This window comes from Melozone crissalis, unplaced genomic scaffold (genome assembly GCF_028551555.1).
Source record: "Melozone crissalis strain CALT ecotype California unplaced genomic scaffold, PUWL_Pcris_2 ptg000061l_1, whole genome shotgun sequence".
In the NCBI taxonomy this organism is placed as follows: Eukaryota; Metazoa; Chordata; class Aves; order Passeriformes; family Passerellidae; genus Melozone; species Melozone crissalis.
This window is the reverse complement of record NW_026535839.1, coordinates 18,147,576-18,160,559: the sequence shown is the minus strand read 5'-3', so window position 1 is coordinate 18,160,559 and position 12,984 is coordinate 18,147,576. Positions and strand designations below refer to the sequence as shown.

General features: G+C 41.2%; 1 long non-coding RNA gene across 1 annotated transcript in view; it reads left to right on the top strand.

The window, feature by feature from the left end:
• Positions 1-896: 896 nt before the first annotated feature.
• LOC128944650 (uncharacterized) overlaps positions 897-12,984 on the top strand; it is a 58,382-nt gene continuing 46,294 nt past the window's right edge. The window contains exon 1 of the long non-coding RNA XR_008483818.1: positions 897-985. This is a non-coding gene — a long non-coding RNA (uncharacterized LOC128944650). The remainder of the gene's footprint in view (positions 986-12,984) is intronic.

Sequence of the window (12,984 nt, the reverse complement as noted above, 5' to 3'; positions counted from 1 at the left end):
GTGATTGCAGCAAATAGCAGGAAAATATTGACATGTATGACTTGGTATTTTGGACACCAGGGGAGATGAGGCTGCAAACTGCAGCTGTGAAAGTACACAGAGATCTTCCCCAGATTAAATGGCAAGGCCTAATTGATTTTGAGGCAGCTGGTTTTAGTTGTTTCAACAAGGAGCGGATTTAATTGTTCTATAAAAGCTTTGGCATAGCTGAATGAAGACAGTTAAATGTTGTTAATTAATTGCACAATTATGCATTCTATCTGATTTTAAAACATTCCAAGGATCTTAAGCCCCGATGATGAAATTGTATGCTCACATGGAATATTGAACACCCCCTGCATTGCTTTTAAGACAGAAGTTCTCAATGATGGAATGTATCATTCAGTTCAAACCAATGCTTTTTGAACTACTGTGGAAGGAAGAGAATGGATTTTTTGATAGGTAGTGTGTATTTTTGAGCGTGCCCTCTGATCTTTTTCATCTGTGCACAGCTTAATTTTTTCTAATGGTTTGAATTTCATGCAGCTTCCCTTTCAAGTGCTAGAATACTAAACCTCCGAGATCTCTGAGAAAAATGCAGGAGTGAATTTCTAGACTCCAATTCCTTGGAGTCTGTTTTCAGATGGATTTTTGTTATCAGACAATTCTTAAAATTTATGATGAGAGGGTTTTTTCAGAGATAATTAGGAAATGTGAAGGTCTATTTCCATTAATGTTGACAGAATTTGGCATGAAAGCCTTCTAAACATCTTAGGAAGTCTCAGCCTAACAATTCCTCTTCATTCTAGAAATGTTGGAAAATATTAAATACAATCTGCTTCTAGTAATTCTGGAAAATGGCAAATACAAAGCCTGATGTTTGAGCAATCCTGTCTTTTTCCCCCGTAGGGCATTGTGGACCATTGTGTAACAGGAATGGTTCTCTCAGAACTGACTCAGGAAATGGGTCTGGTGAGTGTCTTTTTTCCTTCTGCAAGGGATGCTGGTAAGGCCTTTCATAAGAAATATTTCTTAGCCATGAAGGGATTAAAACACCTTTCTTCTCTGACAAAAATACATATAGACACAGGAAACTCTTAGTGCAGGGACTCGTCCAGTACTGCATGTTCTCTTACCACAGGCACCAGAACCCATAAAGCAAAATACAACAAAACCAGTTGTATTTCTGCTCGTGAGTTTCTTTTGCCTACATCTTAACTTGAAGAAATTCCCAGGCCTGTCCATCCAGAAAGAGGAACAACCTTGAAGGAAAAAAATGAGGCAAGCCAGGAACCTGTTGAGGCCTGCATTTAGAGCTGGGCCATACTTTTCATTTCTGGTGTCAAATAATTAATCTGCCAAATATCCGTCTAGTTTTAGCAACGAAGAAACATTGTTTGTTCACCCCTTACTTTTCTTGGGATGATTATTCAAGACCTCCAGCAAAGCCTCGTAAAAGAGCTGCCTCATTTTGTGACACCTCTCTGAAGAACACACCAGTGTTTGTGTGCTCTTTTGAACGAGGTGAGGCTTTTCATTATTGAACATAAATTGCTCACATAATTGCCCGTATTTTTTTCTGACTTCATGAATTCTGTGCTTAAATGGATTATGGGGCACCCAATTAAGCTCCAGTGGCCAAAAAAGGTTCAAAGACAAAAATTCCAGTCTTCTTTCTTCCATGTCTCTCTTGCTGTCTCTCCATCTCTCTGCCATCTCTCTATGTCTTGCCATAAAGTTTGGACTGTATAAATTCTGAGCTTGTCTTCTTTTTTATGTTTTTCTTAATTTAATTGTATCTCAGTTTTGCCAGGCCCTACCATCTCAGTATTTGCTAAAAGAATTATTTTATTGAACTAGGAGAAACCAAGAAGAAAGTCAAATTCTTGTGGTAAGGCAGCACTGTCAAATCAGGCCAAGGTGTTTTTCTCCTTGAGCAGTTCCCTCATCCTCTCTGTAACATTTTGGGGTAATTAAGTCTGTAATCTCTCCAGAGCCTTGGCAGGAGGGGTTGAAGGGCTTTCATTTGTGTGTTCCACAAGTGTAAATTTTATTACTTGTGAGTTCTGCTTGCTGTTTTCTGCAGTACTTCCTTTAATTATTGTGGGTGAAGAAGTGCAGAGGAGCTGCTGGTCAACAACTGGAAATTTAACCTTATTTTTAGACTAGAGCTTGGAATAAAAAAGAAGGCTCTAGATTTAAAATTGTGCATACTAGAGTCTTCCTATTGCAGTGAGCTGGGGATTATTGTGAATGCCCAATTTCTTGTAGCAAAAACTTTCTTAATCCTTGTGCACGTTTGATCATGTTCTTTTCCATCCACTAGCTAACACATGAAAAACGACATGCAACTTAGAAGTGGAGAAAAAGCTTTACATTTTCTCCTTTGTTTCTTGCCTTTCTAATCTACCCTGGGGCTCTGTGGTGTTAGCAATCTTCCGCTATTTTTTTATTAAAAGTGAAAGGTTTTAATATACAGGTTTACAGATGAAGTAGCTACTGACTTCTAATCCAGTGGCTGTACCAGACCTGACAAAAAGTGAGAATTAATTTTAAGAATTGCTAGGGAATTCAGATTTCAAGGAATAGATAGCAGAAGAACTCGTGAGGTTAAATAAAGGAATATTCCTTTTAAAAATTAATTAAATTTTCTTGGCTGACACAGACTGAAATTGATTCTTTGAACTGAATCTTGTTAATATGGAAATATTTACCAGGGAAGGATTTAGGGCAGAAAAATCATTGGGTTCAGATGTTTTAGGACAGACAGAAGTGGAGGGAATGACCCTGCCTTATATGGTACATATGTAAATTTGTTTCTATGTACAAGAGCTTCAGTGCCCAGGGAACCCAAACTGCTCTTCTGCACTTGCAGTTTGAGACCCCTGAAGTTTCTCAGACTTCTGTTTGTTTCCGTCTGGAAGGGATGCTCCAAGAAAAAAAAAAACAACAAAGCTCTTTTACAAATTCACCACAGCATAACACACACATCTGAGGAAATTTCAAATTACAAAGTAATTAGAAAAACATTATGTTGATGTTTATGTTTCATCATGGCCAATTAGCATAATTAGCATCTAAACAAGGAGAAATCTTGTGCGGATGTTGGCGCCAGGCACGTGACGGCCGCGGTTTCGGTGTTGGGCGCCCCCTTTAGAGGGGCTTTGAATTTCCTGCGCACATGCACGTGATTGGTTGGGGCCTTAGCTCCGCCCAGCTCCCTGGCCAATGGGATGGGTGCATTGATGATGGTTCACAGGGATTGGCTGGGATCCGCTGTTTGGGTTTGAATCCAGCCAATCACTGTCTTACCCGGGTGCACCTTCACCCGTTCCCTCACGAGCTGGGCCCTCACTGTCCATTGGGGCCAATCCATCTGTGTGCTGACAGACCAGCTGCTGCTCCCGCTACATCCTAGAACAGCCTTAAAGCTGGGCAAACAGAAATAGCTGATGGGTTCCCAAAGAGATTGGCTGTGGCAATATGCTTTCATTTCAGAATTCTTCCTGAAAATGTTTGTTTGTGTCATTAAGAGTTTTCTGGATGATTTCTTTGACGGATGCTCAGTTACCCCAGTAGTAAAATGAAGAAGTGGAACTGGCAATTCTGTGGTTCTTGGATCAGCGTGAGAGCCCAGCTTCAGCACAGCTCAAAGGTAAATAATTTTTGTAAACCACAACATTTGAACTCAAACAGTCTGTGCAGAAATGAACCTGCCAATATATCTCACCCATAAAAGCTCTTGAGAGCTCAACTGAGGGAAAATGACTGGATGGAGAGAGACAGAACCACTTATTGAGATGTTCATCTAATCAGGCTTCCTACCATGTATGCTTTGGAGTTTTGGCATGCAAGGAGTTAATATTTTAGCAGCAATGTTCATTAAACAGTTTTAGGTTACTTTGCATTTCAATTTTTTATTTCAAACATTTAGCTGGGTTGCGCTATATTGTGTTATATTTCACAGCTGGGTACACAAGATTTATTCTTTTAATAGTTCTGTTCTTTTGACGGTTATTCATTTATGTGGTTTCCACTGTATTTCTCACATTACTTGGCTTTTCTGCATTTTAAATATGGAAAAGGAAAAGTAAGATGCATTTTTGAAGAAGCAGCAGTTAATTCACCTTAACTGTAGGGGACAGTCATAATGTAGATGTTATAAAGAGAATGTCAGTAAGATGAGATGAATTGATCTTGAGAAAGAATTCTGTTGGAGCCTCAAGCAAATCCTTGCAAATCCTTAGCAAGAATTGTGACAGTGACTGAGGTTTGGCTTCACTTGTGTAGCATGTCTTCCTTGCTTTCTGGAGGACAGTACCAATCTCCAGAATATTTTTGCCTCTTCAGGTTTGGAATGTACTTCAACTTTCTCACTATTAAAAGGAAAGTTATGCACTGTACTGAATTGCTTTTCCATTAAAGCAACGTGTTCCTTTCAGTTGTCAAAGCTGACTTGTTCTTTTAAAATCTGGTGGACTTCTCTAATGCTAAGGGACAGGAAGTGCCCCGTAAAAGTGTACTGGTGCTCTAGGTATTTTCGTGAGCAAAATTCCTACTAATGAGACTTCAAAGGCAGTGTGGCTCTACAGTAGTTGTCGTTCTGATCTGTAATTTCTCTTTATTATAATAATATTATTTTTATTTTTATTCATTTGTTCCTAAATTATTTTATTATACGTTATAGTTACTCTTTTCACTTTATCCGATGTTGAGGATTTCTGTTTCCCCTGTTATCCCGCCTGATGGGGGTGTAACTGCCTGGAGAGGCCCCATCACTGTAAAGTGTGCTCTGAGGGGTTGGGTAGGAGATTGTACCCCAAGCTTTTCATATCCATCCTTAGTGAGAGCTGGAGGAAGCATTTGTGTGTGTGTGGAGCAGCAGGCAGAAATGGGCAGTGCATGATTTATATTTAAGCACCTGGAGCTCTGTTATCAGTAGGAAAAATGTCCAGGCTGACCCTTTGCCAGCTCAGCAGTGTGCTGTGGGTGACCACAAGCCTGGCTCTGCCACTGCACTGTATAGGGAGGGTGAAATGGTTAATTACTGAGGAAATGCTGCCTAATGTTTTCAGCTGATTTATTGGAGAGCACTTGGAACAGAAAGAAATAACCTGTACTACAAGGATGTGGTGAAACACTGTAGGGTGAATTTCGGAAAACGGTTTTGTGTTGATTCATGGTCTCTGTTTTTCCTCCACCCCATCAGTGGACATGAGTCAAACTGGTGGTAAATCTATTTCATACACTGCTTTTGCCTCGGCATGTGCTCCTATGGAACCAGGCTGGGACAGGAGGAGTTCTTCAAGGCTCTCCTGGTATGTAACCATTCAAAGGATGTTCCCGAATTCCAGCCCCTTGAACTCTTGACCCCTAGAGTTCATTGCAAATGCACTTTCAAAGTGATTTTTTTTTTCAACAGTTTGATTACATTATTTACCAGTATCCTTTAGTTTGCAGTCAAATTTTTGTTGTGTTCTAGCAGGCCTAGAGCAGGTACAGGAGCCCCTCATGTGCATGGGCAGACTCCCATGGTCTGGAGCGCAGTATTTGCCAGCTCACCTCACAAACGCTGTGTGAAGGCATCTGAGCTCCGGTTTTGGTGCTTTTGTAACATTTTCAATGATGTGGGCTGAGCTGTGTGTGTGTGTGCGGCTCAGAGGCAGCAGAAGGCAGCACTGGGCGCTGCTGTAGCAGCTCAGAGAGCAGCAGATGGCACGCTGCCCCCACGCTGCAAATCCTCACATACGGGTCCTGCTGGCAGCTCTCTGCAAACTGCAAGAAACTTGGAACCAGGAAAGTCAGACATACATCAAATGACTAAGTTAATACAGATTTATATAAATGTTCAGGATCGCTTGGATTGTTCTATTTACAGAATGGATAATGGAAATTTTGCATGCTTCAGTCATGTTGTAATGATTTTTTTTGCTGATATGCTTTCATACTGGCAAACAGAAAATGGTTAGACAACGGTGAAGAGTCTGATGTAAGTGTAGAACAAGTCTTCTATATAAATATATACATTTTGTTCAGTAATTAACTCATATTCTTAAGCATGTGCATGTAATAAAAGCAAACTCATTATAGGAAAAGAGAAGTGGCTAGGTAAATGAATGCATTCTTATTAACCAGCCCACTGGGGCTTACTGTCTGAGGAAGGAGAGCAAAACCTCAGAGATTTCTTCCATGATGCTGTAATACACTTTTAGTGCCATAACCATTCCAGTACAAAAATGATGCATCAGGATTGGCTGTGGAACAGACAGACTTTTGAATGAGTATATACATAATAAATTTCTGCTGAATACTGGACTGGACTCTCTGGTAACTGTGCAGGACTGTTGGTACTGGTTTATCAATTGTCTATCAGTACATATTTTGTTTTAATGCTGGCATGACTTAGTTTTCATAGTGTCACTGTTTTGTGGTGTATTGCTGGTTTGGATGCTGGCAGGGTAGGAGGAAGAAAGTTGTCTGGAAAAGCAGAGCTGCTTAGCAGACACTTGCCCTCAGAGGGGGAAAAGCCAAAGGAGGGGTTTGTGGCCTTGCCTGGAGCAGTTCAGTGTGCAGCCATTCCCCGTTCTCCTGGGACAGGCTGGATCAGCAGCCTGCAGGATGGGCAGGGGCTGGCTGTGACTGCCCCTAAATGGCCCTAAGACATTGCCAGGGGTCAGTAAAACCGGTAAGTCTTGCCGATTAATGCATCAAAGGAAATGCCACTGAACGAAGGTAGTAGTTACTGAAATTTCTTCAGCTCACTGAGAATCATGGACTTGAAACAAGTTTAAGGTGCATTCATACTCGGGAGTTCTGACTCTTGTAACAGTTCCGTTTCCACATATACACTGTCACAGTGATTGTAAAAAAGAGATTGCTTTGGTTGAAGATTTTTCTCATGAGATTGCATTGGGAGTTATTCTGGAAGTGAAAAATAGTTCTAGTTCTTGGACATTATAGGCATAGAGGCAGGAAGTTCTTTTTATCGTTAGTTCAATTGCATTGTACTTTTCTGGGGGAATGCTTGTGCTCGTTTAACATTTTGTGACTGAAACCAGAATCATTTAGGGGACAGTGCTGGAGGAAGGGGCACATAGGAGGTGGCTGTGTGCCCGGTGCAGGCGGAGCGGGCTCGGTTCTGGAGCTCGGTGCGGCCGCTGTTGCGGTGCCCGGTTCCGGTGCCCGGTTCCGGTGCCCGGTTCCGGTGCCCGGTTCCGGTGCCCGGCGCCGCCGCTGTTCCGGTGCCCGGTTCCGGTGCCCGGTTCCGCCGCTGTTCCGGTGCCCGGTTCCGGTGCCCGGCGCCGCCGCTGTTCCGGTGCTCGGTTCCAGTGCCCGGTTCGGTGCCCGGTTCCGCCGCTGTTCCGGTTCCGGTGCCCGGTTCCGCCGTGGTTCCGGTGCCCGGCGCGGGCCCAGCCCGGCACGCGGCGCTGTTGCACCGGAGTTGAGCGGGACGAGCGCGGCCCGGGAAATGTCGCCGTGCTCTCCTCAGGTAGCTGCTGTGCCGGGCGGTGCTTGTTTGGCCCGTTCCTTTTGTTATTAACGTGCACTTGGGCGAGCTCTTTACCGTGAGCGATTGCCGGTTCCCTGCTCGGTAGCCCTGAACGAGCTCGGACAAGTCCTGGCGTGGTTAATCCGTGCCGGGTACTGCAGCTTGAGGGAGCCCTCTGGAAGTGAAGATCCCTGGCAATGGGGTGTTCCAGCAAGCGGCGTTTTTATTTTGCCCCATCCTTAAATAGCAGTGATGGGGACGCAAGGTGGGAGAGCAGAGGGAAAATCCTTTGCAGTGAAAATTCTGGGGAGCAGCCTCGTGTACCCGTGCAGAGATAAAGCCACCGCCTGTCGGTCCCACAGGCTGGGAACCCGGGCTTTTACACTTGGCAGATCTGCACTATTATAAAAAGTATCTCAAGGGTTTAGAATTTAGACTACAGTGTGTTTAGGGGGGAGGGAAAAAATAGCTTTCTTGCTGGGTTGTGTTTGCAGCAGCTGAAAGCCAGACGTGTATAGCCAGGTGTCACCTGAGCACTGAGCACAGGCTTGTCCTCTCACCTGGAAGGGGCATTCTCTTGGCTTGTTATTTTGAGATTTCTTCAGTATGTTTATATTTCTGATTACATTGCCTGCAGACACAAAGCATGACCTAGCAAGAAAGAGAAATACACTTATTGTGCAGCATGTGACCCCCGTGCAGTGCGAGAGCAGAGATCTGCAGCAGTGCCACTGCCTTCAGTGGGATCCTTGCGAGTGGAGCAGCTGAGCTGTGAATGGCTGAGCAAAACTCTGGGCCCTGGCATCTCCATGATTAATGATATCTTAACCCCTTATGAATGATTATCCTTTCCTGGCTGTAAAATACATACACTGTTTTATTTCATTACGACGAGGTGAAGATCCAACACTGACAGGTGCTGGGAATTAGCAGGCAGTTTTGAAATTGTTCTGTGCACTAGAAATTAGATCTCATTTTAATTCAGCTTTTCCAAACTAGTAAATGAGGTTAATGCCATACATATTCAGCTGATATGGATGAAGAAATTGATATAAAGTAGATCAACATAGCTACAGGGCTACTTTAATTTATACGTAAAGAGGCAGTGATAAATGAAAGTAATGTAGTAGTGGTCACTAAACTCCTCAGCCATCAGGGATTCAATAGTGTTAGCTGCTCATTAAAGACATGGTTGGGGTTACCTCAAATAGAAATTTGATAAGAAATAGCCAACTAACCCTTAATTATCAAAACATAGAAAATACTAATTATGCCTTAATTAGCTTTTCTTTTAATGTACTGAAATTGTTACTTTTTGTGTAGCACAAATGGATAGTTATATCAACAATAAATAGGTTGTTTTAATAACTTTCTTTTACCTCTGGGAAAACCACACTCCAATTTTAATATGCAATAATGCTTCTCTCTAGCCTGTAGGAGATGAAAATTATTAAGTAGCTCTATTTTTTGAAGATCTTACAGCAGCTTTGGGAAGAATTATTTCACTATGCATCAATTATTTTTAATTGAACTGAATATATTTCAGATTGCATGAAATGCCTCTCATTTAAGTTTAACATTTAGAGTTTGTTAAGGAAATATTACAGTGAGAATTGGATACAACTTATTTCCGTGGCATTTTCTAGGAAGAATAAAAAACGGTTGTTTCAGAAGAAAAATATCGTCACTGGTATTTTTCCCTTCACTGGGCCAAATCTCATTTTTGCTCTGTTTCGTAGCTCCCACACTGCTCTCATCCAATCTCTCTGCAGTTTACTTAGGAAAAGAAAGTCGGGATTGGCTTTGGTGGGTCGGGGATCCTCTGGTGCTGGTGGAAAGCTGCAGCAGCTGTTGCACAATTCCCCTCCCTGTGAGGCACCCAGAGCTTTCCCCGTGGGTGTGAGCAGGAGGAACAGCCCAGCACAGCTCCCTGTGGTTCATCAGACACAGCAGGTTTGTGCTGTTCCAGCTGCAGGATGGCAGGGAAGCACGGAGTAGTGCCCACCATGTAAAATCCACATTCACTTAACAGCCCATACTGAATTAAATAGAAGGCAAGTGTTAGTACAGAAGTCAGAATAAGTAGTTCTCAGTAATAAAACCTTGGCAAACTTTAAATCACAATGTCTGCCCTTTGACAGCTTTTGGAAATTTCTTTATTGAATTTCTCCATTACCTGGAGATTCTGTACCGCAAACACACTGTCAGGACATAGAGACAAAAACTCAAAACTCTCTGGAATCATAAACACCGAGTTCCTCATTAGGCTGAGTGGTAAAGTGTTCTTCTCTTTACATGTCCTCAATTCCATCATTTTTACGTGGTTGTTTGATGCGTGAGTTGATGCTTTTCTTCATGCACTGTACAGCACATTCCTTTCTGCCTTTGCTTGGGGAATTTTTATTCTGCTTTCTCTTTTCTCTGATTTTACATGATATAGTCCTGCCTTCCTCCTTCTACTACGATGACATTGTAAGTCCTTAAGTCCTTAAAACCTCCTTTTCTTTTTTTTTCCCCCTGAATTGCAGTGTATTTGCTGTTCTGTCGCTTACACCTTTGTCTCTCTCACTCATTACCTTTGGACTCCTTGCTCATGACAACCAAACCTGCATGAATCATTATAGAGATATTCTTTACTCACATGTTTGCAATTAAAGCCCTGGTTTAAGTGCCACACTATTTTATTTTAGAATTTTATAACACGAATCAGGCAATACTAACAATAAATAATAAGCACAGTTCAGTTCTTCACTTGACTGTTGCTGAGCTTTATTTTGTAGCTGCTAATAAAGGCACATTATCATGTTCAGGGATTGCAATTATCACTGAAATGTGTATGTCCATTAACTGCAACATTAGGCTGAGGGTATAATTACTGTCTAGAGCCAATATCTGTGTGAAGTTACATCTATGATGCTATTAAGCTATAAGCAATATTTGTAAACTAATATTTAAACATCTCAGAATTGATTCCATCACTTGCCAATTTAAAATCTAATCCTACTTCCACTCGAAGTCATTGATGATTTAAGTGTTTGGCAAACAAATAATTGAGTTATTCGGATGCGAGTATAATTTGTGATGTGAGAGAGAATACTGTTTTTCTAATAGCAAGTGCCCAGAATGAACTGAGCTGGTGGCAGGAGGAGAGAGAAGCTGTGGTGACAACAAAATGCTGATAAAGTAGTGGTACAGTGTGTCACAAAATGCTGCAAACAGGATGAATTTTTCTCAGAGTTACATTTCAGACAATTTAGTACAGCAATTTAACAACATAAAAACCTGCTGCATGCTTAAAGGACAAGAAGGAAAAGACTTTCCTAATAATATCACAAGTGTGTTTTGAAGAGGAATGAGGTTGAGTTTGTGCATTGATTTGCTTTAGGAAAAATTCTCGTGTTTCTGCTGACAGAACATGAAACTGCCTGTGAAATTAGGTGGATAGTTCATTTGCAAAACTGGTCTAAGCTGCCTGTCAGTAATTCCACACATGGAGATGTTTGCATCTGTAATGAAGCAACCTTTTGATACATTTTGGTTTTGTATGCAAAATATGCGTAGTAGTAATTGACTTTTAAGTGCTTGTGTAAATTAATATTCTGTTGTATTTCCTTGGCATGTGAGTGATAGCCACCCCTTTGGTTAATTTGGTTACCTGTCTCAGTAATGGATAGTTAGGGAATGCTGTTTGGCAGTAAATGTTAAGAGAATCAGTCTTTCAGCATGTTACATCTTATTCTGAATGCAAGTGTGTTTCAGATTTTTCTCGGAGAGAGGAACTTTTGCATCGCTAAATGATTTTTTTTTCTGATACAGATATACCTAATAGGTCCCTAATAGAATTCCTCTTTCTGCTTTCTAACAGTTGTTTTGGATTCAGCTTTCATGTGTCTGTTTTGTGGCTTTCCAGCCTCTGCTTTGTTTTTGGTGGCCAGACTTGGTTGTTCTGACACTGTTTGCTGCCCACATCACTAAATATGACTTTGTATTTATTAGATTGTTGGTAATTTTTATGTTGATTATGCTCTTTGTTTCAAAATTCACATATTTCACCTCAAGCAGATTCTCTTCTCTGAGTAACCTCGAACTGCTGGACCTTTTCACTTGGGCTGCATTTCCCAAAACCAACTTAACAAGAAGGAGTAAGTACCAAATAGGGCATCTTGGGGAAAAAAACAACCCCAGCAACCCAGGCTAACTTGACTTACTCATCTAAAATATATTGGTTTCATTGCTGTACATTGGCCTTGTATCTTCATTATTTAAGTAGCTTAATGAATTAATTTAACAGACCTTGCAGTAAGTAAATTAACCATCAGAGTTCAGAGCAGAGTGAATAATTTTTTAATATTAGACTACAGCAATTTTTATGATTCAAGTTAATTATTAAATTGCTTATTGCATATTTGTGTAATTCAAAGAGAAAAATTATGCAAAGAACAATCCAGTAAGATCCCAGGAGGTTAGAAAATTCTTGTTGATACTGGGTGAGTTATTCACCATTCTGTTTGGGCCCTGGGTTTGTGGTGTGCACTGTCCAGCACTGCTGAAAGGGGGGTTGTATGATTTTACCTGATCAGTTGTTAACCTCTCCTGCAGAATTACTCATGAACTGAATTTAGTTACCAGCAATTAGTGTATTGCTGTAAAATCTAGTGATCATCCAGTCCTCTGGATGATCTTCTAGATTTTCCTTTAGAACAATGTTGTCAGTTTAGATTTATAAAGGGGAATATGTATTTGTCTGGCAGCATTCCTAAACAGGAATTGTTCCACAGCACTAACTTTGGTTCATTTATTTCTTTTTTTTTCCCCTGAGAAGATAATTGCTACTCAAGTAGCAATCTTCCCAGGTAGCTTCATGCACTGAGGATTTCTATTCTTACATGTGAAACAAAGGTGAAATGGAGTAGATAAAGTGCAGACTTCCACCCTTTGTGACCCCAAGGTCAGTTGGTTTTGACCTTACAGAAAAGTGAGTGTTAAACACATCATGGGAACTGTCCATCACTTGGGGCATTTTGTTACAGTTGTAAATACTGGGTTAATCCAGAATTGCAAAGGACATGCTGTTCTTCCTTTTAGCTTTTGCTCTCATATATCTACTCCTGGTTTTTTTTAATTAAATAAGATTGGACAGTTTGTATTCCTATTATGATCTGTTAATTGCTTTTTTCATGCTTTTTAGAGTTATTTACAAGTAACTGTGTGGAAAGAGCAGTGCTGGCCTGGTCAAGTGTTGATTGAGCTGCATGTGCAGAAACCTTTGTGTCTTTTGTGAAGGTGTTGTTGCCTGACCAGCAATGCATCACGGTGGAGCTGAGCTCCTCAGGAGCCTTTTCTTCAGAGCAGCAGCCATGTCCAATATATAGAATGAGAAAACTTTTAAGGTTTGAGATAGAAATGAGGCCTCAGCTGTTTCCTCTGTTTCCTTTGATCTGGAAACCTTCCAGATGCACAAAGTCATCAGATTTCTCAATCAAATTAATTTTTTTTTTTAATTTGGACTACCCTTG